Source organism: Strix aluco, chromosome 7, assembly GCF_031877795.1.
Source record: "Strix aluco isolate bStrAlu1 chromosome 7, bStrAlu1.hap1, whole genome shotgun sequence".
NCBI classification, from domain to species: domain Eukaryota; kingdom Metazoa; phylum Chordata; class Aves; order Strigiformes; family Strigidae; genus Strix; species Strix aluco.
In genome coordinates this window covers 12,428,118-12,453,402 of record NC_133937.1, presented here as the reverse complement: position 1 = coordinate 12,453,402, position 25,285 = coordinate 12,428,118, and the positions used below count along the sequence as shown (strand labels likewise).

At 38.7% G+C, this 25,285-nt stretch overlaps 1 protein-coding gene across 1 annotated transcript in view; it reads left to right on the top strand.

Moving 5' to 3' along the window:
* The window catches only part of NRG3 (neuregulin 3), a 417,954-nt gene that overhangs the window by 1,110 nt on the left and 391,559 nt on the right, over window positions 1–25,285 (top strand). The window lies entirely within an intron of this gene.

The window sequence follows — 25,285 nt, the reverse complement described above, 5'->3', positions numbered from 1 at the left end:
GACCCTCCCGGCAGCGGGTCCCACGGGGGCCGGTGGGGAGAGTGGACCTCGGGAGGTGCGGGGCGGGTTGTGCCTGTGCCTCTGCGCCGGTGAGGGAGTTGGGCTTTCACACAGTCGTCTCCCTTGAAATAGCTGGGAGCGGGCTCCGGAGGATGCTCCCTCCGTCCCAGCGCCCGGCTCCTCAAAGAGCCGCCGCCAGCTTCGCCAGGAAGGAGCCCCGGCCGCGCCGCCAATATGCAGACGCAGCCAAACGCTTTCCCGGCTCCCGTGTGTAGCCACAGCACTGTCTTGCTGTAACTGAATATTTTTTTGAAGCGGAGGGGGGGCTGGATCCCCGATTGATGCTCGGTGGCTGGCCCTTCCCACCCTCCCAGGCGCTAACCTAAGGATTCAGGCTCAATCTGAAAATTCATTTGGTCTGGGTGCATCAACTTTCAGCTTCTCGTAAAGGTTATCTAGGACAAATGCAATCCGTGCCAGAAGAGCTCCCGCGTGGTGCTATTTAGTGAAATGCTCAATTATAGTGTATTGTAGTCATCTTCTGCGTTTTCTTGGATGCAGCAGAGGAAATGAGGAGCCGTGTGTCCTCCATTAACTCTTAGTTGCTTCTGCTAGGAACGGCGATTCAATTGAATGCTACCACCTGAATTGCTTCTACAGCCCAGGGCTCGCCTTTTGCATGCTAATGTATGGCTATTCTGCTAGAGGATTTTGTTAGCAAGTCATTTGAACTTTATTTTGTCCGTTAAATCTATTTGCTGATGAGCCCCAAGGCAGAGAGTGTATGCAGAACGAACCGATCTTGTGAATTGACAAAATCGGGAGAACAGCAAATTGGATGTGTATGTGTGGGTGGGTGGGTGTGCAGGTGGCGGATGGCTGGGAATGATTACGAATAAAACTATCACTAAATCAGAAGAGCAAACAAGGCAGTGACTCGTTTCCCCAGTGTCTGCTACAGTAATTGAGAGAGAACTGTCCCTTACAGGTGTGTCTCAGCCTGCCTGCTCTGTAGGTATAACCGAAGCAAGTCAGATGCTACCAGAAGGAAAATCTTTTGTGGAGCTGAACCCTACCCCTTTCACTTAGGCGTAGGGAGCTTTATAGGGCGCTTCTTAAAAACAAAACAGCAAAGGGAACCTGATTTTCAACCTGTGTCTCTGTTGTCAAGCCTTGTGTGAACCAGAGATGTTCGTTCCATGGTGTTTCAAACTGCTGTGACCTGTGTGTGTCTGAAATGCTGCCTGGGCTTGCCAGGTGGGATCTGCCAGGGTCTAAATGCTCCCTTGCAATCTCTTTCTTTCTCCCTTTTCCATCTTTTTGGGTATGTAAGAGAAGTCTACAGCAATTTCCGCCCCTCTGTGCTGTCTCCTTACAAGGTATAGAAGGCAAGAATATCCTGATTAATAAATAATGTCCAGCTGGCAGGACTCTCCTCCATGCAAGACGCACGAAGGAAGCAGAAAACCCACAATCTTGAAAATGTTCCTGGCAGTTGCAGAGTCTGGTAACTATTATTTGTTTTAGGGAGACTGTTAATACCAGTTGCAGAGTCTGGTAACTATTATTTGTTTTAGGGAGACTGTTAATACCTTTTACAGCAGGGTGTTTCCCCTCATTAAGTACAGCTCAGTTATAGGATGAAATGCAAGAAGTGAAAATCCGGCAGAAATTGACCCTGTTTGGGCACATTGATAGCAGAGATTATCATTAATGGAAGATTAAATAGATTACATAAAAAAGGATTTGAATTTTTAGGGCATGTGGAAATTTTTTTTAAAGCCTACAGCTGTACTTTCCTGATACATACAAGCACCTCAGGATACATGTAAAATTCTCTGAGGCTGCAGTATCCACTGGAGGGGAGAGGGAGAAGAAATGCAGTGTTTCTGCCGTGAAGTGCTGACACGGCGTGACCCCAAAGCAAGTGTCTGCATCTGCCACTAACAGCTCTTAGGAAGAAAGGGATTCTTTTTTAAACAAATTCATCCTCATTTCCCAGGTTGAGCTGCATGTTCCTTCTGTGCCCGTTGCTCCAGCTGCTATTGAAATGAAAGTCGTGGATCCCATTGTACCGTGTGAATACAAATCTGATATGACAAACCTGATGCCCCAGCTTTCAAAATAGTGCACGCCCTTGTGTGATCCTCTGGCTTGGCAAGGCACATATGTGGGCAGGAGTCATAGGTTATTTAGCATTTCACAGCTTTTAAGAAAAGAGGCAGCTGTATTTATGCTGGTTCATGTTGCAGTTTATTTAATTGTTTTAACACGTTAAAACGTGCTCAAAATATGACTTAGGAAAATGGAAGGCAAATCAGAAGTCGTTTCTCCAGAAAGCCAGATGATTGCCCACCTGAAGTAAATGTTGGTAAAGCCTTTTCTCTTGTGTGTATTCATCTGAGGAGATGTTGTGAAATCTCTCTTTTTTTGTGGGTGTGCATAATGACAATAATTCTTGGTTGTGTTTCACTCAAAGTCAAGCTATCTGTTAGCTGTTTTGAAAGTTCTTCATGAAGATCCTTCAGGTTCTGACTAAGCAAAAGCCACTTACTCATCAAATCTTTCTCTGTGTCTTGTGCCTGCATGTGTTTCTCATGATCATGCACGGACTATGGCTTTTCAGCATGAGCCTCTTTATCCAGTGCTCAACATAAAAATCAATCGTTGATTTAGAAGGACAGTCCAGCCTGTAGATCAGAAAAAGCAACCAACTGACTGGAACACACCAGTGAAGTTTTATTTTTATCAAGCCATTGGTTTCATTTCTAAAGAGTCATGCCCTGATTTTTCCAATATGCATTTTTCATGGTATTCTGGGTTCTTCGGTAATGTTATTATCTTTAAATTGAGATGCTGTACTTGTAAGAATTCCTGTGTGAATTCAGGTATGAAATAGCGCTGTGGTTTCTCTGGTGTTCATAGGACCAAAGGCTAACACAGAGAACTGAGGTCAGGCAGGTGGGGCTCAACTAATGCATAGTAACCAAGGAAAGAGATGTTACAGAACTCATAATCAACATGTCTTGTGAAGTCCAGTTGCGACCTTTTTTGATGAGTCCAGACTGCAGCCTGAGTGTACTTTGATTTCCTGCTAAACATTTTCTGGTCCAGTCGTTTATCCTAGTCATATCTCAGTCTGTTTCTTATGCACGGCATGGGTTCAAGTAACAAGCATCTGGCAGATGAACTGTTACCAACAATGACATTTTGGTAAAAGCTGTTTGTTTTATTTTGCACTGACTCAAATATCTTTTTCACATTAAGGATGACACTTAGATGGAACTGCGGGGTTTTCACCAACTGGAGGGTGTTGTGGGAGGTGCCAAACCATAGTAAAACCAGATCTACTCTTCCCAGAGCTCTAAAACGTTCTGCCAACAAATGACATGTATCTGCGAACACTTCACATTATGATCATGAGCTGTCATTGAAATTGAGGGGAGCACACATGACAGTAAAGCACGTGCCTTTTAGCATTGACTAAGATTACAAATTGATAAATAACTGACATATTAATGCATCAAAAGCTGTTGAATTGGAAAACAAAATACTGACGTGAACAACTGGGATTTCTAAAAGCATTTGCTGCTGCTTCATTCCCACTTACTTTCTATTCACATACCATGAGTCAACGTACCACAGACATGATTAGATTTGTTTCCCATCTTAAATACTTGTCAACAGGAGGGCTACCGTCAAGATAAAAATCATAAATACAGAATTGTAGTCACACCACTAAAGTGGAAGGTTTTGTGATTTTATTTTATTTTTAATATTTTACAGCTATAACTTGCTTCATCTGCTTCAGTTAAGTTGGATGACCCTGGACTTAATTCTGTTTTCCATTTATAATCCTCTTTATAGTTAGGAAGTAGTGCAGTTATCACTGAGTTCATAAGGAAGTGGAATGTCTAAGTTAAGTCCCACTCACAAATATGTACATTGATTCCGTTCAGATATATTTCCTCTCTGTTCCTTTTGTTGAAGTGTTTGTTGGAACCCCATGGCCTAGGAGAGCTTTCACAGCACTGGTATGATGAGAGGAAGGGATATGGCTGAAATTACTCCATGCTGCCTTTTATCCCCGAAGAAAATTCTTTTGGGGGCGGTAAGGATTCTCATTACATTGATTTAACCTGTGATCACTGGTAAAAGCAAAGCCTTGCATTTTATTTGGCATATTTTTTTAGCATCTATACAAGGACATTATGTGATATATTATATCTTGACAACAGAATACCATTATTAAATTAAAGTATTGATTCATTGCAAAGTATTATGCTAAAGTAATGTCAGTGGTTTGTCTAAACCCACAGAAAATGGAAATTAAAAATTAAAGCAAAAGACCTGTCTCTATCTACAGTATTGTGTCTCGTGTTACAGTACATTTATCATCTGACTCATTGCTTTGAAACCTCCTGCAAAGCCCAGTAAATACACGGATTGGTATGGATTTGGCTTTGACTTTATCTTTAAATTGTATAGCTCATGTGGCTTTCAGGAGGTACCCAAAACATACTAGTGTTTGGTTTTGCTGATTTCTTCCATGATTTGTTTGGAAACACACTGCACAAGGAAAAGTGCCTAGTAAAATCTTGTAGGATTAGCTGGTCACAAATATAAATAAATAAATTAAACCCAGGGACTTCTACATTTCTCTGAGCCTGGTGATTTCTTTTTGAGATTCATTGTGGTTTGAACAAGTTTGCAATACTCCAGTCTTAACTATGCACCTGTGCGCACACACACGTGCACACGTGTGCAGAATACAAGCAGGTATTTGTACATTTGCAGAGTACCTGTTTTCGAGGGGGATCAGGACCTCAAAGACTGTAGCAACTTCAGGATCGGTCTTTGCTAAGCAAAACAGCTACTTTGGTTGTGGTGCTTGTCTTTGCAGTGTAGTTCAGAAAAGAAACCTGGAGGTTGCATTGTAGCGAACTAGACTGAATGCCAAGTTCAAGTGCATCTTTTTTAATTTCGAAGTCTCTTCATCTTTTTTAATTTGGAAGTGTCTTTCAGGTTCTGCTGTGTGGAAGGGATTCATTGTTACTGTTAAGGATAGGTACATTTTCTTTTTGCATTGCAGGGGTAGGCAAAACACAGGAAAAACAGCGAGATACTTTGTGTTATGGAGATGATTTCTTACTCTAAGGGACTTAGTTCTTGGATCAATAAGGTGAGGGTTAGAAGTGTCATTTAATAAGGCAGCTGTGCTCCAGATCAAAACTGGGGCTCTGTTTTCTCATTGCTCAGAACTCAACTTCAAAGGCGGACAGCTCTTAAACCTGCTTTCATACTTTTACCTTCCCCTTCATACCTAATCTCAAGGCACTCCACCGAGTAAAGTACATTTTCAGTGAAGGAAAGTACTCCCTGTGAGGGCTGACCAGATGGACTTGCCAGGCGAGGGCACTTCTGACCAGGACAAGACAGGATGAGCGTTCAAATGGCTTCTAGGGAGCACACAGAGAAAGTAAATGCACATAGGTAAACAGGTGCTTTTTCAGTGAGTTTTTACTTTTTATCACACAGGTTTCTGGGGCCCCTTGGTAAAATGCATTCAAGAGGAGAAAAATGGTTAAAGCAGGAAAATTAACATAGCAACTGCATTTATAAATTTCAGTGTCCACAGAAGAAAAACCTAATTGGTCAGCTCTTCCTGGTGAAATTTGATGGTAGCAGGGAAAAATAAAGTTACTAAATGCTTATTCCTAACTGTTTAAATATTTGTTTCTGAAACTTTATCAATAAGCTCAATATTACTTCAGTAACATTTAAAAATATACATAAGTAAAACCTACAAAATTCTTCCAGTATTCCATATTTTCTGTCCCCCAAGGGCAGTATTTAGCATTTCCAAAGTTATGTTTCTCATCTGGCATGTAAATAGGAGGAGTCCATGACTTTCAGGTCTCTTTTACAACATAGTACTCCTGAATTTTTTTCTTTTTTTGTGGTATAGTTCTGATGACTGCTGACTACTATAGGAGACAAACTATTCAGCTTCAAAGATAATTTGCTTCATATCATGTTTAGCAACTGATTTTTAAGTCCAAATTGAATTATGTTTTTTCCTCAGAGCAGTTTGATTTTTGTATTTCTGCAAGAATTAAATCTTTGGGAAAAGCTCCGGTAGAATGGGAGAGGCTTGTTGTCCAATAAAAACGCAACTGGGTAAAAAGATGAAGTGAAGCCTTGGTCTGAAATACCTGAAGAAATTCCTGCTTTAGTCACTGTAAAATATGCCCAGCAACTTGGAAACTCTCCTCTTTTTGCTTTAACATCTCCTTTTTGTGTGTTACTTTTGGGTTTTATGGCTTTTCTTTTCCTTTTAAAATTTGAATTAATCTCTTGTCGGTTCTAAGGGCCCTACAGTTGTGTCCCCATCCCGCCCCCCCCCCCCCCCCCCCCTTGTATTTTGTGCTCACAGGGAAGATGCACATTAGCAATGCATATATGTTGGCAATGTGGTAGGTGCTCTTTTAGAAAAAAGAATTAGTATTTTAATTTGTATGAAAAGGGCTTTCACTGAGGCATTTTGTAACTTTGTTAGCAAAGAACTGAGGTAAAAATATCCGGTAGTATTCAGTGTAGAAGTTGTGTTTCTACAGCACATTAAGTAGTTTAGAGTCTTTGGTTTTTATAATGAGATTGGTTGCTGTATGGCCCAATTCTGCAAACATATAGGCCCAATTTAGAGTGTGCAAGAGATGCCTTCTCTCTTTTGTAGAGTTATGCATCTGCAGAATCAGGGTCAATTTATGTGAACATCTGTGTGATTAAGTCTGTTACTGTGTCTTAGATTGCAGCGTGAATGCTTACAAACATGCCTGTGTAAATAAATGTACATCAGCTTTAAAGTGCTGCTTTTAAAAAGTTGTCAGCATTATTTAAATGTGCTTTTTAGAACTGAGTTTCCATTAGTTGCGTTTTCTGTGTGTGTGTTTAGCAGTACCTGAAAAATATACCATTATCTTGTTTGTTCTTTGCCCTGAAGTAAGTTCTGTAGTAAAATCTTTGTACTCTGGGGGAGTACAGCTGCTTAGCTGTAGACTGTCACAAGACATGCAGGTCATGAATTTTTTGCACATCACTTAAATTAGTCCCTTACCCGATTTTTAATTTTTTTTTATATTATTGCAGAAGATAATACTTCTGCTTTTGTACAGTTTTCCCTGTATTACTTCCACAGCTAGATATATACCAACACTGACTTTTTCCTAAAGCTTATAGATAGAGTTTTCTAAAACGTTAGAGATGGCAAGTTGTTATTTTCTGAAACTAAAATTATGACATTGTTCATTTCACAACATCACTACTGTTAAAGTTCAAGATTCTAGTTCAGTAGGAACTGAGCCTTGATTTCTGGTTGTTACCAGATAGAGGGGCTATAGTACTGTGTAACAGCAAAGCATTAAATTAGTATTAATAGCAAATAGCCTCTTTTCCAGATCTGATTATTCTCCCTGATGTCAGAACTTGTAAAGCAAACGTTTGAGATAAGATGGGGTTATTCTCTTGGAAGGGCTTTGGTGGTCTGTTTTTACTGCAATGACAAGGGGGTTTTTTCTAACGTGGTTGGCAAGGAAGGTAGAAAATGTACCATCTAGCCTGCAGTTGCTGTGCTGCTTCTAAATGTAATCAGGACTTTAACAAAAACAAAACCCATGTATCCAAAAATGTTGCTAACCTGCAAAACTGTGCTGCATTGTGCAATGCTAATATTTACTTATGTCTCCCAGTTTAATGCATAATAAAACAGCATTTCCAATAGTGTGCTCAGAGTGGCTGAGAATTGTAGGTAGCTAACCTTTTCAGTGGTAATACTGTTGAATATTAAAAAAAAGGTGTAGGGAATCTTTTTTTCTTCTTTCCCCAGTGAATTACAATACAAGTGGTCAGAGGGTTATCATTATAATAGTACTAAGCTATCCCAGAAGTTTTGACTTGGGATTGATTGTGTAATACTTGCTAAAAACGATCTAATAATTGTCTTCCAAAGGGGTATGCTTTGTTAGTGGTTTTTTAAGAGTAGTGTTGTGTGGCGAGGAAATGAATTTTCTTGTTCACTGTGTCAGTGAATTTACAAAAGAGAATCAGGGCTTTTGTTTGAAACCTAGAGATAAGCTGCACTGAAATGGTACGGTGATTTTCCTGGCATTTAACAGTATCAAATATGAAGACTTTGCACTGTCAGGGTTCAGTGGGCAGAGGGTTCAGGAATTTAACTGAGGGGATTATTCTGATGAGTGTCAGTGCTCCTGATTTAGAAGGGTAGAGGTACTTTTATAATTATTTCATAAGTAGCTAAACCACATTAGTCTTTAGCCTGAAATCTGTCCCAGCTACATAAGGGTCATAGCGTTAAAGTTCAATCCTCTCTATTTTTCTTTTTTTAAAATAACTAAAAAGCCAAAATGCCGTGCATAAATACATACAACAGTGACTTTTTCCTTAAGCAGTTTGGGTTTCTTTAGGTTTTATATATCAATCTTTATTTTATAACTTGTGTTAATAGAGCATACCATGCATTTTACAGGGTCAGCTGCTATTTATAAGACTGTATCTCAATGTAATAAAGTTGATTGTAATTAGTTTACATCAATCAAAATGTTAGAAAAATCCAGATTGCAAACTAAAACAATTTATAAATTGTATTATCTAACAGGTGAAAATACTGGTTTTATAACATACACACTTTTAAATTCACTGATTACCTCAAAGCAATGTAGAAAATATGCAATCTGCTGCTAAACTGAGACTATGTACTTCTGCTGCAGATTTTGATAGTGCATGTAGGCTCTCTTCCTACCAAAGCTGCTCTGTTAGGAGGTTGTAACTTTGTCTTAACTGTCTTAACCTTCTGAGCTGTGAAGATGATGACCTTGATGCTCATAATGATAATAAAAACAGCAAAGAAAATGCAAGATTTACAGGATACTTCAAGTCACAGGATTTACAGTCCAAAGGCTCAATTGTACTGGGGAAGGTGAATATTTGCCACTTGGTAACTGCTGTCACCTTGCCTTAGAGAAGAAGGGTGGCAGATGGGCAGTGGAGATGACAGGGTGAGCTGTACCCGTCCTACACTCCTGCGCAAGAAGCTCTTCAGCACGTTTTGGCGTGATCTGGGAAGTCACAGCCTTTGCCTTGGCTCTGTCAGCATTAACTATCCTGCCTTGTTCTCTACAAAAGCACAGAGGGAAAGAAGTGTTTCTAATACCTTTTTATATCTGGAGCATATTCATTACAGAGGCTTACTTAGTCCTAAATGAAAAGCAAGAATAGTAACTTAATATTTTGAATTGGTTTTAGAAATATCTGCCTGCAATAGGGAATTCTTACAGGTTTTAGTTCTTGGATGGCTGGATTTAATCTGAATTTATGAAGCTGAAAAGTTAGTGTGTGATATATTTAAGAGGGGAAGAAAGAAGAGTCTGATACTGTAATTGTTATTTTATAGGAGATTGAAGAGATCACTTGCATCTACTGAATTTCAGTAATTGGATACACTACAAGGCTTGATTGCATCTTGTGTTTACATACATTTGAAAAGCTATCCTCTATTACCTTGGCAAATGTAGGGGATTTGTAGCCAGCCACAGCTTCACAGCTGTAAGGTGCATTTATAAATGTGAACAAACACAGTTTGAGGAGCTGCTGAGTAACAGCTCCTTATTCCTGCTTTGTTTATAGTGCATATTTTGGAAACATGAACGGGTATTTATTCAAGTTTTATAATTAAAATACATTTATCCCGGATTTTAACAATGATCCTTGCTGATGAGAGATGTACCTGTAGAAAATGAAGTGTACTGAACACGCCTAAGCTAAAAGTCCCTACTGTAAAGAGATTATTTTGGGTAGAGTCCTACAGCGAAGATGAGGTGTGCTAGGTAATAAAAAGATGAATAATTCTTGTGAGATGTTTTATTTGGATACTGTGAGAATTTTGTCTGTTTAAAAGCAGTGTGGGTTTATTAGGGAGCTTATTTTTTTAAATGCTTTTACGAAGATACTGTAAGATTAATTAAATACATTGCATTTGAACTATTTAATTGGAGATTATTTTTCAACCATCCCTTAATGTTCTAACACTCCTGTAATATTTTTTCAGGTTTGTAATCCTGTTTATAAATGCAGTCTATATGACAGCATAGACTCTTGGACATTTTCCTTAACAAATGCTACTTAAAAATAAATTTACTGTATTTTGTGTGATGAAATAGACTTAGAAACTGAGGAACTCATCTCATATGTAACTGAGTATTCAGTGGGAGCTGTAGGCTGCTCTTCAGTTCTGTAAGAATCACAGCAAGAAGCAGGGTAGACCACAGACAGGCACTAGACTGAATGTTTTACGTGAGAACTAATAATTAAAGCTTGTTAAAGAATTTAGAGTCCAAACATAATGAAGCTCTTCTAATTATCACCAGATTTTGGGCCAACTCTGCAAAGCGGTAATTAAAACCTTCTGAGTTCAGTTCTGCATAAATGAAGGTTGGAATAATCAAAACACATAAATAAAGGAAATAGGGAGGATATCAGATTAAATATATGTGATATGTCATTTCAGTAATAGTTATGGAAAATAAGTTGATGTAAAAAAACCCAACAAACCCCAAACCCCAAATGCAGTATCAGAGATTCAGCGTTATTTCATGTATCTGTTAGTTTGTATAATGATTTTCTACATTACAGAGCAAAATAGCTTTTCCCACTAGGTATTGAAAAAGCATATCTCATAGTGCATGGATGGAGCTACTTTGTGTGAAGACAGTGCTCAGGCTTGAATAAACTTCTGTGCTGCACTATTGTCTTTGGAACTCTGCCCTGCTCTGCCCTTTTTTGTTACAACTGACTGAAATTAAGCTTGGCTTTCCAATTCTACCAGAAAAAGGGTGACTTTGACAGTATAGAGCTATTATAATAGACAACTGCTATAGAATGACTTCATTTTCACAATTTCAACTTGCTTATTAGTCTGCAATTCATCCCCAAAAGTTGTTCAAGCCTCCAGGAAAGTAACAGACCATAGATCATTGTTGCAGGAAGTTAGGAGACCAGGAGTGGTCACTTATTTTTCTTAAGCTCAGGTTTTCTTATTTGTGAAATAAAGACATGGTGAAGAGGTACAGATGAGAAACGAGAGGTTTGTTGTAATGAATGTTCAAAGAATAATAAGGAAATACACTTCACAAGTCTTATTTTAAATTTCAGAAAGTACCTGATATCCTTGATTGCGCCATTAGTTGAGTGTGTGATCATTTTCAATAATTTTCTGGCAGTCAAATCTATTAGACTTTAGTATTGAAGAGAAAGGGACAGAAGCTTTTACTTTTTTAGGTGATTTAAAAACACATCTCCAAATATAGCCAAGATATGTCCCTGAATAACAGGGGTGTATCTGACAGCAGGGTAGGGTTTTATGTGAGACACCCTAACAAGCCAGTTACTCTAGTTCATAATTCTTTATTTTTGTCCTGCAGTGAGTTGAATCAGGTTTGAATTTGGGACACTCATTAGGCCAAAACCTGCCATTATGACAACCCGATTTAAATCTTTTTAGCTTAACTTTTTAGTCAGTTGTCACTGGGAATTTTAGTAACTACTATGTCTTATATTGCTGTCTTGTTATATTTTAGAAGTGAAGTGTTATTGTTGCCATATCTCACATCAAAAGGAAGAAACACTTTCAGTATGGTGTAGTCTTCTATAGATAGAGTCAAAATGCTCTCTGAGTAGGTGGGATCCTTAGCCAAATCCAAACCCAATGAGATAAGTGAGAATAAGTGGGCTCTAGATAACATTTAAAATAAACAGTTAGAAAGGAGTGACTTGCTTAGCCTCGTCTGTTGTTCTGCATTTGCTCATAGTTGACTTTTATTAAACGTAGCTGTGCTGATCTGTTAAAAAAATAAATCTGTTCTAACAATAATGTATTTATTAGAGGGGTTCTCATATGCAAAATGAGACAAGGTTTGTAGGAAAGCTATTCTAGTAGACCAACTAATACAATTGGAGAAAAATTGGCAAATGCTTTTTCTGTGTCTTTTAGAGGTGATGTAATGGATTGCCCTTTCACTTTTCAACCTCCTTCCAATAGTAGGATTCTAACATCAACAGAGTTTTAGGTATTCTTTTTTAATTAACTGAAAGTGTTTTTCATAACTTGAACTGATATACTTAGCTTTGAAGTTTAGATAGGAAAGTGTTGTCCTTGCTAAGTGTTGTCCTGTTTGCTTATTTACCCTGCTGTTAGGTTTGGGGTTTAAAAACAATGTCAGTGTCACAGAAACTTACTAAAGGTGAGTAAGAAACTGTTTATCATCTTAAAATTCTCATACATTCAGATTGTCTTCGTAGTTCGGAGAAAGGTTTAGTATCATTAGTTATTACTGAAGATTAATACTGTGTTAACACCTAGATGTATGACCCCAACACAGGCATTCACGTTGAAGGCTCACTCTTGAATTTCAAAGCTTATATGAAATGATTTATATGTGCTTGAAAATATGTTTTGGTAATAGCCTTTTTAATGCCTTTAGGACATTTAATTGCCATTAAGTGGCATAATCTGCTGTTTGGAATGGAGAGCTGGGAGTATTTTGGTTGCAAATAGGATAATGAAATGGATTGAAAACAAGGAGGAGTAATAAATGAATGGATCTGTACTATTAACAACGAGCTTGGGCTCGGCATCCTATTTATGACCGGAGTATAAGGTGTACACCACCTAAGGTGGTGGGATGTCTTTTCCCCAGGCAATCATGCGGTTGACTACATGTAGTAGTCTGTCTAGGGACTGATCCTGTCCCTGCTGAAGTAGTATTAAAGCTGTGTTATTTTTAATATTAGTGGATTAAGCCTGCGAATCTTCATTTGTTACTACTGAAGTCAGTGGAAGCTCTGCATGTGGGATACATTCAAACTCTGTCTGGCACTGTCATGGAATGCCCATTTTACTGAACGGTGGGCTAGTATCTGTGTAAAAGGTTTTTGACAGGGTTTTTATATTCTGCATGACTCTCAGTGGTTCTGTCAATCTTCATTTGTAACACTTACATCATCATCTCATTACATGAACATCAAAGCACTGAAAAAGTTTGTGGTTTCAGATGGTTTTGCTTTAAAAATAACATAAAAGTTAAATCTTCCCAAGTGGTATGCCCCCTTCATTTCTATATATTTCAGTTGTGATCATGTTGCAGGGTACTCAGTTGGGACTCAGATAAGCATTAGGAGAAACTAAATTATTTTTGTGAGGGTCTCAGTTTGAAGTGCTTGCCTTGCCTTGGAATTTTCTTGGGGATCTGCAAGTGCAGCTTTGTTAATGCCATTTGTCATTTGTAAAGAAAGCTGCACTGTAAACTTCAGGTCTTAAAAGGATAGAGTATGTAAAACACAAAAAATTAAGTTTGTGAGATACATTGTTGAAGTAAGGTAATGCTTACACGTATTTGTAAGTTAAGACAGCATTTATCTAAGCAACTGCTGCACTGATCTTGCGGAATCAAAGACCTCCTCAGTGACTATTTTGAGCCAATATTTACTCTAGTATGAAACAAATGGCTAATATAGGTAGACTCCTGGTATCCCAAATAATCCTGCTTGTGTCTAATATTTTTTGTGAGCTTCATGTAAGAGGTGTGCGTGGTTAGATTTTCCCTTCAGAAGTCTCCATTTGAGAAAAGTCTTCAGAAAGCAAAGTCTTAGAGTTTTGCAGCTTCAGGTTGAAACAGTTCTACAAGAACCGAACTTCCAGAGTTTTCAAGGTCATTGCTTAGTAAGGATTTACATTAAAAAAGGTAAAAGTTTCAAGCTCTTTATTAAACAATTCAGACCCGACCTCCCCCCCCGCTCCTCCCTCTGCCCCGGTTCTCCGAAGTCCCAGGTACTTTCTCTGTAAACCATGTGAAACTGTACCAAATGACCGACTTCTCATAGAGGCAAGCAGTTGATTGTGTAACGAGTATGCATAGTGACTGTGAAATGTATCACAGAAAGTGGGATTTTTAGATGATTTTGTAAACACACCTAAAATAAAAAAAAAATCACGCAGTATATTTAGAGTTTTTTCATGAAATGAAGATATGATGAAAGGAGGATTTGGTACTGCACATTTTTAAAATTAACTGTAGTTTTGGGCTTAATCTTGCAATAGGCATGAAATCTAATATATTCTGCTATATTTGCTTCTCAAAGCACAGACTGTAATAATGATGTAGAAATTTCATTGATGGGTTCTGTAGAATCTTTTAAATAGGGACATGTAACAGTTATTCCCAGGTGATGTATTATTTGGAGGATGTGTACACAATAAACCTAACAGAAGCTGTCTTTCTGCATTTCTTTTTTTGATATATGCTATGCTACCTGTGTTTTAGTGATGTAGTGAAATTGTGAATGCTGTTTTCAGTGTTCTGAGCTGATTCTTCCATTGTTGCTGTTTCGTTAAGCTTTTCCAGAAACACCCAGAGAGAACAGGACAGTAGAGGTAGGAGTAGAGGTCTTGTGCTTAGAGGGAGTGAGAAAGACAGATTTAGAAGCTTAGGAGATCAGAAAAAACACTGGAATTGTATGTGTTGTGAAGATTTAGCATGCTTTCTCATAGGCTGAATTTATTATGATAAAACTCCTGCCAGTAGGTGAATTATTGAAGAGCTGAGAAGGGAATTGCCCCAGGACGATACACTGTGCCCACAACCAGGTTGATACAGTCTGCGATCAAGTCCTGTTGTTCTCTCCTGCAGGATCCTGTAGTATTTCTCCCAGGGATTCTCCTGGGATGGGTGGCACTACTGAAAAGAAAGAAATAATGTGAATTAGACAAAGAATTCCACATATCATGGGCCATTTTAGTGCATCTTTTCAATTTCCCCAACAGAAAGATTTCCTGGTTGAACCTGTTTTTTTGTCCGCGCTGCCTCTGCACTCTGAGTTGAATGAACATTTCATTGTCATCATTGTCACTTGAGTGTGGTATGCTCCACCACCCCTGAACCTTGTTGAAAAGCTGCCCTAAGTCTCATTGAACAGAGAATTGTGCCCCAGAAGATCATGCTCACCATAATGGTGCTCACAACATTCTTATTTTTCTTGCAGTGGTATTTCATCCAAAATGCTAGTTTTCAAACAATATATCATGAAGAGCACCCGTGTCTCTTAAAATTCTACCTAATAGGAAAAGAATTCTAAGTTCATAGTAACTACATAAGACACTCTGAAAGTCCAGTAGTGGCATTGTGTTTTGCCCTGTACCATCTGTTTTGCCTCAGTTTCCATTTCTCTGCTGCTTGCTGTATTAGAGTCAAAAATACTAAAGAAGGCAACTGCAAACCTTACATTTGATGCTTGCTTCCAGTTAAGCAGAGAGTAACACTTCTGTATTCAAAACTTGCTTAATTTTGAGAATTAACCTTACAGGTCTTTTCTAGTCTACAAAAATCATCTGAAAATCTTTGGAGAGAGAAATGTGTGGAATATCTTGGCCCACCTTTGTTTGTGAGAGTCAAAGGTATAGTTAGATATCTGTTCATGATTACCTGTTTGTTCTGGTTTTGTTTTTTTCACTGGATTGTATTTTATTTTTCGGCAAATGCCCTGGAATTCGCAATGAGCTTTAGAAAGTAATTTTCTAGAACCTTTTCCTGATGCTTCTTGTATGTAAGTGCTTCACTTTTTCTATAAGTGGTTCCTACTGGAAATATAAAGTTTGTAGGAGATGTTTCTCCATCATATTCTGTGGTAAAGATCAATGCACAGAAGTAATTTATTTTATCTGCAGTATCCATAATTTATGCCTGATCTTTTAGTGGAACATCTGATTCTTTCATAGCCTTCCTGTGACTGATACACTTAAATGCCTTATTTATTGCCTTTACCTAATAGCTTTTAAAATTTTCTTGGTTTTCTGAATAATTTGCTCAGGCTAGATTTTATTTTTGAAAGGATGTATTGTCATTTAACTTGCTGTCTTCCCCTGCTTTGTTCTGTCTCTCTCAGGGAGCGAAGAATTCCATACCTTCCTGAATAAGATTATGATGTTATTTGAAATTCTTATATTTTATATTCTCAGGCTTTCCCCCTTCCATTTAATTTCCTTTTTCCTTTTTTTTCTAGCTTCCCAAGCCTTTTCAAAAGCTTTACCTGTTATTTGTAATGGCTGTTGTCTTCTTTGTCATCCCTCTCTTCTGTCATAACTGAGCTGCATCATACTCTTAATGTTTTTGAATCAGCTTCTGATTTTCTGTGAGAATCCAGTCAAAACTGATCGCCTGGTATCCTTTACTTTCTGTTTGGAGAAGCAGCTGTTTAATGTGCTGAAGATTTGCTGCTAGAAATAACAGAATAGTCACTATAAGAATACAGTCACATTTTCCCCTGTTTATTGTGTTCTGTGATCTTCTAAGTGGTCACAGTGGGGTAGAATTTTCTGTATTTGCTTGCATCCGTCAGGTAGAAAGTTGTCAAGTTACCCACTGTCCTCTGAGTCTTTTCTTACCTTATTTTATGAGCAAGAGTTTGAAGACTTTTTTTCAGCTTTAACAATGTTCACGTTCCTGTCTGCTGGCATTTTCACATGATCGTTGCATTTAAGTGAGTAACTTTTATATTAACTTTACACATTGAGAGTGTATTTTCTGTTACACGTGGGGATAAAATATTTGCAAATGACCCCTAGAAATAAATGTTTTCTTAGAATAGATCTGTCTTCCAAATTCTATGTTGTGATTCTTTAAATGACATTCTTGCTATGAATCTACTGCATAAACGTGGCATTTTCCTAAGTATTGCATAGTGCTTAAGTAGATGGATTCATGCAGTCAGCCCTTCCGATAAGCAAGTCCTTATCCTTCATGTTCCCTGCCAGTTCACACATGGCTGTGGATACTTCTGGGGTTTCTTTTCTCTCTCTCTGGACATCTGAAAGCTGTAATTACAATTACATGAATGGTTTGATGACTGAGCAGCAGTCAGAGCAGTCTGACTCTGATGAAGGATCAATTTCCTCTTGGTTTCTTCGTTTAGAAGATCCTCATTTGGAGAGAATGCCAAGGACGCTTTGATATGGTTTCCTGTGTTTTGCCGCTTCAGCGCTTCTTTCCATTACAATACGTTGATTTTACAGTGGCCGAATTTGTCTTCTGAGGGCCAAATACATCACCAGGATAGCAGGTTAAATCATTCTATCCTCTCCTCAACATGTGGGGTAGTTTCTGTCTTAATTCACCTGTAACTGCTTCTTGGTTATATGTAAATTGGTTAGGATATATGTACTGCTACATTTTTACTTTGGAAGTTGGTGTTTGTGGGTGTATGTCTCTAACTTCAATAGAGAAAAAGGTTATATTTTTTTAAATTGTTATCCAGATAATTTTTTTAATGACTTTTCGTCACTTTAGATCATTATCTGGTACTATAAAATTCTAATATAATAATTTGGGTAGAGAGGATGTGTATTCTGAATGACAGATGTCTTCAAAAACACTGTTCCATAATTTTAAAAGGCATCCATTTTTCACTTAAAAATAAGATGTCCTGGCTTTATGATACTTTTCTGCTTCCCAAGGAATAATGCAAACTTCTCAGAGTATTTATTTTTATAATTTAGCACCTTTTTGACACTTTCCACTTTTGCATTTAATGTTCTTGCTGGTTTCCAGAAATTATGATCCAAGTGGCTATTTCAATGCACTAAGAACTTTAAGAACTACAGTAGGTTGCCTTTATTCCTTAGACACGATACTAACTAAGCTTTATTTTGATCAGTAAGTTTGTAGTGGCTTTATTTTTCTCTGGAGCAGGTAATTGACTGAAGAATAACACCATTTTGAAAGAAAAAGCCTTTTACATTTTCTTCACATTCCTCAACACTAGGAGAAGATACAGCAATATTGTATTTAAAAGGACAATACAGAATTTAAAAAATAGAACATTTTATTGCATATTAGATAGCACCATGTTGTGTTTAATATGCTCGTGGGATCCTTTTTTATTTGTAGATGTGTAACATGTTCTAATATGTATGAATACATTTGTTTTTTCAGAGGTCATTTGCAATAAAACTTCTACTGTACACAGCTGAACTGTTTCATACTGTACTTAATCACTTTTCTTGGTTATGTGATTAACACATATCGCCACAAGTCATATGCAGCCTTAACAGTGGTTCTGCAGAACTCAGCATAAACATCTATCAAGTAAAATAGCCCCTTACATGTAAGGTCATGAGTTAGAACAATGTTAAAATGGTAGCATAGAAAGTATGGGATTAGTTGTTTAAACGAGTGTCCTAATCTGTTAAAGTTCTGAACAAACAGTGATTCTTATTATGTCTAGCCCCAGCTATTCACCATCAAACATTGCTGATAAAAATGTCATCTGGACTTAGTCTCCATTCCTTTTCTTTATTGGAAACATTGGCCTATCTTTATTTCTTGATGTATTTCTCTGAGTAGTAGACATAACTTAAATAAAAACTGTATTTTCAAATTTGTAAAGGGTTCTGTGACATCATAAGCTTTAGTATGCTCATTTTAAAATATCTTTAATGATTTGCCCGGAATGGTCTCTGAAAATGCAGAATACTAGCAATATGTTTATCTAATTTGATAAATGTGGGTCTATTATTGTTTGCCTGTTGAAAAATTATTTTTGTCCACCAATTTGAATGCCCACTTATATTATTTTACTGTCTAACCTTTACATTCAATTGTTTTTTGTAGGCTAAAAATGTTATTTTCTGAGTTACTGTGACGTAAGGTTGCAATTTCCATGGTATGTACTTCATACAGTAGTGTGTGGCCTCCAACTTTTCTTCTTATCTTCTCTGACCGCATTGATTCACTTGAGTTATACCACTGCAGTTTTTTTAACAAAGTATTTGTAAGTTTTGTGGTGTGAGGGGGGCTGTGATGGTTTGGAGTTTTTTTGTATTTGCCCCTTTCTGTTTTGGAGATCAGTGTGAATTCCTGCAATCACAAAAGCAGAGCCTACCAACTAGTTCCTCTCCTTGTCTTCTCAAGTTTCATCTTCAGTGCAGGATCAGTTAGAAGATTTGTAACACCCTGTTGCCCAGTCTTTGAACTTCCACAAAGGCAGTTTTATTGTAGTGTTTCACAGTCCTTACTGTTGGAAAGTTTTTCTAATGTCTAATATGACACTACTTTTGTTGTTCTTTCTGAGGTGCACAGGTAGAATAGATGATACCCTTTGCATCAGTTTGGCATCCTTTTTTGTTGTTTATTTGTTGTCTCGCTGTTTTTAAGATTTGTTAGTCATTTGTTTTCTGTGCTGTGTGGTTGATCAGTTCTGCTTAAGCATCATACCTTGTGTTTGTCCTGGTTGAAGAACTTCGAGTGTTTTAGATCATTATCTGCAATCGATAATTTTATCTCTTTGTTGTCAGCAGAACTCTAATTGAAAGTCTTCAAGTGAACTACTTCTATGGCAATGGGAAGCAAAATGAGTTGTTTAACAATGTATAAGGGAGATATTAATGTTTTTAGTTATTCTGTGAAATGAATATCCGTATTCTGTGTTTTTCCAAGGTCCATCACTGTCCTAGAACCTTATTAATTTATATTAACTTCATACTAGTTTAGCTGTACCCCTTTTAGTGGTTGCATCTGAAAAAATTCTAGCTGAGACAATCAAGATTTTAACAAGGTGAGAAAAATAATGTGTTTCTATTTTACTGTTTATCTGGCATGATATGAGCACTGCAATTTTAATGAATCTCAACCACTTAATAAGAGTGTTTTATACCCTTTTATATAATAGGAGATCATATTACAAAGCAAAATTGAAACACAACAGTAGTCTCTTTAATTTTTATGAATCTTAAGAGGGTTTTTTTTTTTTACTATAATGATCCATTTTCCTGTGTAGTTTTTTTTTTTTTCTGCAGCACATAAAACAGGAAGGTGTAGACCTGCAGTTGACAATATCCATCTGATATATTTATTTTAACTGGATTTAAAAGTTTTAGTACTTTGTATGATCTTTAATGGGTTACAGGTTGAATAACTCTAAGAAGCCTTAAAGACCTGGTTTGATGACTTGCTTAGTGCTTCTTCCAAGAGCAATTTGTAGAGATTAGGATTTAGTGGGATATTATTGGAGGATTAGCAATTACTTTTTAAGGCATTCTGAGTTGACAGCTAATGGATAGCTTTCCCTGATAGCTCTTTTATAGTCCACTGCAGCTGGATAAAAATCAATGAGAAAGTGAACTTAAGTTTGTTTATACATTAAGTTTGGTTTTAACAGATGAGTTTGGCTGCTGTAGTAACTTGCTTAATATGTTGTCCCCATCTATCATGATCTAGATAACCTCAATTAACACACTGATTAATCCTCAAGTTCTTCTTCAGTAGTTCCCTTCTTGACTGCACAATGTGAAGGTGAGTGCTCCCGGCATGTCTGAGCAGACAGAACACATGCTCATCAATACCCAGATAAATAGAGCCTGAAGAAAGGAACACTCTTTTCCTCGTATTTCCTGCCCTCCCTATGTGCAAAATAAAACTGTAGCTACGTTAATTTTTGTATTTGTTTTTTCTTTATCTGTTCTACATTTTGCTATTTGAACTTAAAACAAGTATCTGCCTTGAACTTTAGTGTTAGCTGGGAATCCCAAAGCACATTTCAAATGTCATCATAGAAATAGCAAACATGGTATAAAATGGCTTTATTTTTAAAGATTGATAAATGGGAGTGAAAAAAACTATGTAGCTGTCAATTATGCAAGACTTTTTGTGAGGAAGCCACAGCCCTCATTTCGAATCTGCTAGTATTCCCATAGCTGTAATCTAATTTAAGCATTCTGGTTCTTAACTTTAGCTGTCATATCTATTGAATGTTGATTGGGGGGCAGTTCTTCCCTTTAAAAGTTAGTGACACACAATAAATACCATCCAATATTAGGTTGCAATATTTTCACCATTTATGTAGGAACAAGCATTTATTTATTTCTTTGTTTTATGCCTTCACTTAGTTTATAAAGGTGAAAAAAACCCACAATACATTTGGGAAGAGTCCAATAAAAATGTCTTTATTTTTTTTCCCCCTTCTGAGCAGGAACTAGCTATGGACCTGTTTCTCTGCAGTAGGAAGGATTAAGAAAAAAAGGTTTTAGTAAGAAATTTATGAAGAAACTAAATGTTCATGTTGAGTGAATAATATTTAAGAGAAGGCTACAGGGAAAATGATCTAGACATTTTTATAAATTTTTATAAATTCAAGAATTTAATGCGTGGGTGAGATATTACAAGAAACTACAAAATAAGCCATTTTATACCACAAAAAAGTATCCATTTTACTTTTAAAATTTTGCTTTAAGTAATAATGATCCAGAGCTTTACTGAATAACCAAACAAAAGCCTCTAGGTTGCTGTTGTGAGAAACATTTCCTGTCCTGCCATGCCTTTGTAGGATGCAGCTGTGACACAGTGTTAGCAATGCTACATCTGACAAATTGCAGAAATAGAGTTGGAATTTGCAATTTTTTTTGGTGGGTTTTATGATGCAGTTTCATTTGTACTTTCATTTGTTTCCTAATACTGATGGTGGATTCTCTTTGAAACACAACATGAACTAGACCTTAAGTCTGGGAGACTTTAACTTCCCAGACATCTGCTGGAAATACAACACAGCAGAGCAGGACCAGTCCCGGAGATTCCTGGAATGTGTGGCAGATAACTTCCTAACACAGCTGGTGAGTGAACTGACCAGAGAAGGTGCCCTGCCGAACCTCCTCTTTGTGAACAGAGAAGGACTGGTAGATGATGTGATGGTTTGAGGCCCACTTGGGCACAGCAATCATGAAATAATAAGAGTTCTCTATTCTTAGAGAGGCCAGGAGAGGGGGCAGCAGAACTGACATCCTGGACTTCCAGAGGTCTGACTTGTTTAGTCACCTGCTTGACAGAATCCCTTGGGAGATGGTCCTGAAGGGTATAGGGGTCCAGGAAGGCTGGGCACTCTTTAAGAAGAAAGTCTTAATGGCACAGGAGCAGGTGATCCCCAGGTGCTGTAAGAGAAGCCGGCAGCAGAGAAGACCACCCTGGCTAAACAGGGAGCTTTGGCTGCAACTCAGGGAGAAAAGGAGAGTTTACAGCTTTTGGAAGAAGGGGCTAGCAACTCAAAATGATTGCAAAGATGCTGTGAGGCTATGCAGGGCAGAAATCAGGAGGTCTAAAGCCCAGCTAGAAACTAATCCGGCTTCAACAATCAAGGATAACAAGAAATGTTTCTATAAGTATGTCAACAGTAAAAGAAAGACCAGGGAAAGTCTCCATTCCCTGCTAGACACGGGAGGAAACATGGTAACAAGTGATGAGGAAAAGGCTGAGGTGCTTAATGCCTTCTTTGCCTCAGTCTTAATAACAAGACTAGTTGTATTGAGGGAATCCAGCCTCCTCAGCCAGAAGACAGAGACTGGGAGAACGACCCCCCCGCAATCCAGGAGGAGACAGTCAGTGACCTGCTGCATCACATAGACATACACAAGTCTATGGCACTGGATGGAATACACCCAAGGGTGCTGAAGGAGCTGGCTGGGGTGCTCGCCAAGCCACTTTCCATCATTTCCCAGCAGTCCTGGCTGACTGGGGAGGTCCCGACAGATTGGAAATTGGCCAATGTGACACCCATTATATAAGAAGGGTCGGAAGGATGATCCAGGAAATTGCAGGCCTGTCAGCTTGACTTTGGTGCCCGGGAAGCTGATGGAGCAGCTCATCCTGAGTACCATCATACAACACGTGCGGGACAACCAGATGATTAGGCCCAGTCAGCATGGGTTTATGAAAGGCAGGTCCTGCTTGACAAACCTGATCTCCTTCTACGACAGGGCGACCTGCTTGTTGGATGAGGGAAAGGCTGTGGATATTGTCTACCTTGACTTTAGTAAGGCCTTTGACACCATTTCCCACAGCATCCTCCTGGCGAAACTGGCTGCTTGTGGCTTGGATGATCGCACGCTCTGCTGGGTAAAAAACTGGCTGGATGGCCGGGCCCAAAGAGTTGTGGTGATTGGAGTTAAATCCAGTTGGCGGCTGGTCACAAGTGGTGTCCCCCAGGGCTTGGTTTTGGGGCCACTCCTGTTTAACATCTTTATTGATGATCTAGACAAGGGGATCGAGTGCACCCTCAGTAAGTTTGCAGATGACACCAAGTTGGGTGGGAGTGTTGATCGGCTCGAGGGTAGGGAGGCTCTGCAGAGAGACCTGGACAGGCTGGAGCGATGGGCTAAGGCCAACTGTAGGAGCTTCAATAAGGCCAAATGCCGGGTGCTGCACTTGGGCCACAACAACCCCCAGCAGCGCTACAGGCTTGGGGAGGAGTGGCTGGAGAGCTGCCAGTCAGAGAGGGACCTGGGGGTGTTGATTGACAGCCGGCTGAGCATGAGCCAGCAGTGTGCCCAGGTGGCCAAGAAGGCCAATGGCATCTTGGCTTGTATCAGCAATAGCGTGGCCAGCAGGGACAGGGAAGTGATCTTCCCCCTGTACTCGGCACTGGTGAGGCCGCACCTCGATGACTGTGTTCAGTTTTGGGCCCCTCACTACAAAAAGGACATTGAATTACTCGAGCGTGTCCAGAGAAGGGCAACGAAGCTGGTGAAGGGTCTGGAGCACATGTCGTACGAGGAGCCGCTGAGGGAACTGGGGTTGTTTAGTCTGGAGAAGAGGAGGCTGAGAGGAGACCTCATCGCCCTCTACAACTACCTGAAAGGAGGGTGCAGAGAGCTGGGGATGAGTCTCTTAAACCAAGTAATAAGCCATAGGACAAGAAGTAATGGCCTCAAGTTGCGCCAGGGAAGGTTTAGACCGGATATTAGGAAGCATTTCTTTCCAGAAGGGGTTGTTAGGCGTTGGAATGGGCTGCCCAGGGAGGTGGTGGAGTCCCCATCCCTGGAGGTGTTTAAGAGTCGGGTTGACATAGCGCTGAGGGATCTGGTGTAGTTGGGAACTGTCAGTGTTAGGTTACTGGTTGGACTGGATGATCTTCAAGGTCCTTTCCAACCTAGATGATTCTGTGATAGATAGCAAACATATATTCCTAAGATCTGATTGAACGTTAGAATGTGTATCTTGTTTAGAAATAATTTTCCCTGGTGGACCTAATTTAGTTTATAGGTTTATTTTCTAATATATGCTTAGAATTTTAAAACAAATTACAATATATAATCTTTCTAAACAAACTTGTTATACTGAAATGGTAGTTCTAAGTGTCTTTAAGCTTTGTTTTCCACAAAACCAGATATTAATCCTTACTAAGCCAGAAAATGGATCTAAACATAAGTCTTCCCTGTCTTTGGTGGTATTTGCCCGAGTAGTTTCCTGTGTTTCTGCGACTTCTTACAGTACCAGATTGCAAAACTCTTACTCAGTTTCTAATGTAGAAGACCAGTGTGGTGCTCTCATCCATTCCTGCCTTTTGACCCCTGCAGCCTGGGGGATGCTCCAGGGGTTTGCGACGTGTGCTGACATGCCCAGGGCTTCCTGCAGCGCAGGCCTGCTCAAAGCATCAAGTGCAATCTAAAATCTTTAATGTCATTTGAACATATCTCTGCCTTTGCCACTTCACCTGTGGTTCTGCTGATGGCAGACACCTTTTAAGAGTATGTTAATGCTAGAAGTAGTTTTAAAATATTTTAAAAGCAATTCAATGATTAATCTACTGTTATTATTATTAGAAGAATATTTTAAGCAGAAACTAGGCAGTTTGTCTCAGTTAAAACAAGAGTTTGGAAAGCATTACTTCATCCCTAACAACAGAGAAACATGTCTGGAGCTTCTTTACAGAAGCAGTCTTTAAATTTAGCAGCACTGTGAGTGTCTCAGAGCCCTGCTACCTAAGAGCATGTGATTTAAATAGGACATGGAAGTCCAGGTTCTTAACAGGGAGGGTGGTACGTCAGTGATACCACAGCTCAAATGCTTTGACATATTTTCACCTTTGGGAGTTAACAACACTGAATTCAGGGTGTGTATAGCCTCCCTTGCAGAATTTCTGTAACTCATCAATTGAGCGTATTTGTTACTCCCAATCTTCTGCACTGGAAATATTTTTAATAAGCACACCCCTGATGCCATAGAGCCCTATTTATTCAATGATCGTAATGCTGACTTAGCATATTGAAGCAAAAACTTCCGTTAAATCTTTTGAGTCTAGCACCAAACTGAAAAACCTGCAGACAGGAAAGATGAGCAAACATTTCTTCTTAGGTAGCAAGTTTCATTCTAGCCAGGGGAAATCCTTACAGCACTGT